This window comes from Alligator sinensis, unplaced genomic scaffold (assembly GCF_000455745.1).
Source record: "Alligator sinensis unplaced genomic scaffold, ASM45574v1 scaffold512_2, whole genome shotgun sequence".
Taxonomy (NCBI): Eukaryota; Metazoa; Chordata; order Crocodylia; family Alligatoridae; genus Alligator; species Alligator sinensis.
This window is the reverse complement of record NW_005842182.1, coordinates 1804148-1806943: the sequence shown is the minus strand read 5'-3', so window position 1 is coordinate 1806943 and position 2796 is coordinate 1804148. Positions and strand designations below refer to the sequence as shown.

The 2796-nt window shown below is 45.8% G+C and overlaps 1 protein-coding gene across 5 annotated transcripts in view; it reads left to right on the top strand.

Annotated features, from left to right (window-relative positions):
- PALLD (palladin, cytoskeletal associated protein) overlaps window positions 1-2796 on the top strand; it is a 355143-nt gene that overhangs the window by 130682 nt on the left and 221665 nt on the right. The window lies entirely within an intron of this gene.

The following is a 2796-nucleotide window of genomic DNA, read 5'->3' as shown; positions in this document are numbered from 1 at the left end:
TCCTGCCTGTGCAGGGGTCGGACTCGATGATCTATTGAGGTCCCTTCCGGCCCTAACATCTATGAATCTATGAAAGTTTAGGGAAACAAACATAGCTCACTGTACAAGAAAAGTGGATCCTAGTATGATAGATGGACATCTTGTTAACTACACCTTTTATTTTTTAAGGTATACACAGTGAATTTCCGTTCATACCTCTCATCTTTTGCCTATAGCATCTAGAGATTACAGTATAAAATATTCCACATGCCAGATAAATACCGTCTAAACTGTAGGGCTGTTTTTCTTCATGTATTCTCCAGCTTATTTTTCACTAGCCAGACATCATGAATCATGTTTTTGATGGCCTAGAACTGCATAAGAACTAAGAAATGTCTCCAACTTTTTGTAGTGACTGAATAGTCCTTGACAGAGCACCTAGTTTCAATAATTGTTTCACTGAAACCAAAATGGGTAAATCAAATCACTTTGTGGCTGTATTTATGGGTTAGAGAACCAAAGAAATGCATTTCCCCCAGTAGCACTTACAGAAGAGCAAAGAACCAATGGAGATTTCCAGTTGTTCCTTCTGAATGATTTCTTAAATAGGAGAATATTATAAGTGGGAAAATAAGATTGTTACAGGCACAGCTGTGGAGAGGATGTATCTCTTTATTGGTAAGCATTCTTACCTGTTTCCATTTTCATTCCTTTTTTCAGTTACTGAAACATCCTTTTTTAGGTCTGTACCTATTTGATATTTTTTTCTTTGAGCAAAATTCAAGCCTTCATTATAGTTTAATAGTAACTTTTTTCCTGATGGAAACTACTTTTGACTTGACTAACTTGCAAGCACTAGAAAAGTATGCCTTGGATTTTTTTTCTCCCCAGGTCAAACCTAAGAAAGTCACTGCTACATGTGCTTACTTATATAAGGTATCTGTGCCCGCCTGGCCTCGAACATCTTGTCCCGGGCAGTTTTGGTCCGGATGTATGCTGCTGTCTGCCTTGCTATCCCAGGTGGCCCTTCGAGTCAATGTTTACTCCTGATGTGGTCCTCCCCTGTCTCGCCTGCCACAACTTTGAATCTTAATACAGTGGGGGGTTTGGGACCACTCAGATTCCCACACGGGCACCCTGTTTCTCTGGCGGTCTTCTGCGAGGCTCCACCTCCCCTCTACCTTGCCCTTATACCCAGCCTGGTGGGCCACTGTTGTTCCTGTGGCCAAATTCCCGAACGATGGGCTCCTAGTGTTTCCCCGGTTTTTGGGCACACTGATGTTCCTTCTTGTTAACTCCGATCCTGAGACTCAAACCACCACCGGTTCTCCTCGCGTTCCCTGATACTCAACCCCTCCAGAAGTGGGAAACACAAAATATATTACAACAAATCTCCAAAAGAAAAGAGTATTCCTACCACACCCCGAAGTACCCCTCGGTACTCGCATCCGGCCCCTAAGGCCCAATCATACACTACCAGCACCCCCTGACCTTTATGGGCTTATCTTAGGTTCCCCACGTGGTGGTGGGACCCTGGGGCTTTCCCCAGGCTTTCTCTCCCTCACTTCTCTGGCTCCTGATAACGCTGCCCTCTCCTCAGGAGCTTCTCAATGAAGCTGTCCCCTCTCTGGGGCTTCTCGCCAATGCCGCTCTCCCTGGGGCATATCTTCGGGCCCCCTGAGACCCTTCACCGTCCCACCTGGTCGGAGGCTGGATGGTGGGTCAGCACCTCCCCCTTCTCCACAGTGACCGCTTGGATTGGGGTCTCTCTGGGCTCTGCCTTCCTGTCCTTCTCTTCTTCACACGGGGGGCTCCTGCTCCTAGTGCAGTGTTGCCTTCTCCGCAGTCAGCAGCTCCTGCCTCGCCACGTGAGGCGTCGGATCCTCTCCCACTGGGGAACTCTGCTTCTGGCCCCGCTCACTCCACTCAGAGCCTCCTGGAGCCCCCTCCAGCTGGGGTTTCTGCCGGCATCCGTTCCCCTGCCTCTTTGCTGGCTGTCCTCTTTATTTCTGCTGACCGGTGATCACCGCTGACGTCACCGGTTGGCCACAGCTGTATGAAGGTGCGGCTGATGATTCGCGTGGGTTCCTCCCAGTGTTCCCGCTTCTCCACGGGTCTTACCCTTTTGGGTCCTCCCTTTTGTCTCTCCCTGCGACAGTATCCTTATGATTTGCTGGTCTCTTAGGTTGCAGTACTTTTGGAGAAAGGAGGATGTGTGTAGGCTTTTAGAGAGGTCCCGCTGTGTACTTTAGGAGTAATCTGGGAAAGATGCTAATGTTCCTTTTGTACATTACCAGTTTATTCCCACTGCAGCATAGTTTACCTTCTAATGGGGAGCAGAATTTGACTTCTTAGACCTTTCCAAAGCATCTCCATTAATCTGTCACTCTTTTCCCTTGCCTGGAGTCCAGCCACTTAATTTGAGAAGTGTCTGATAATCCCATAATCAGAAAGTTGCTCTTGAACTCATGTCTCAAACACACTTGTCATGTACTATGTTAATGAAGGTCTACAAGATAATTTAGCATCCTACATTCAGTTAAATTTACATCTAAGTAAAGCAGGTAATTCAGCTCTTAACTACAGTTTTAGACACACATTTATCAGGCACTCAGAACCAATCTACTGGACCAATATATATGTAGCCTATTATAGATAGAGAATGCTAGAAATAAAACAATTAGGTGGCATAAGATGTCTGATAATGTTCCGGAATTTAGAGTTGTTGCAAAAATTGTAAATGATCGTACAATGCCAGCACTTGCAAAAATTATTAGTCATCCATTTTTCATTTCCAATAATGTCCTGTAATGTAAA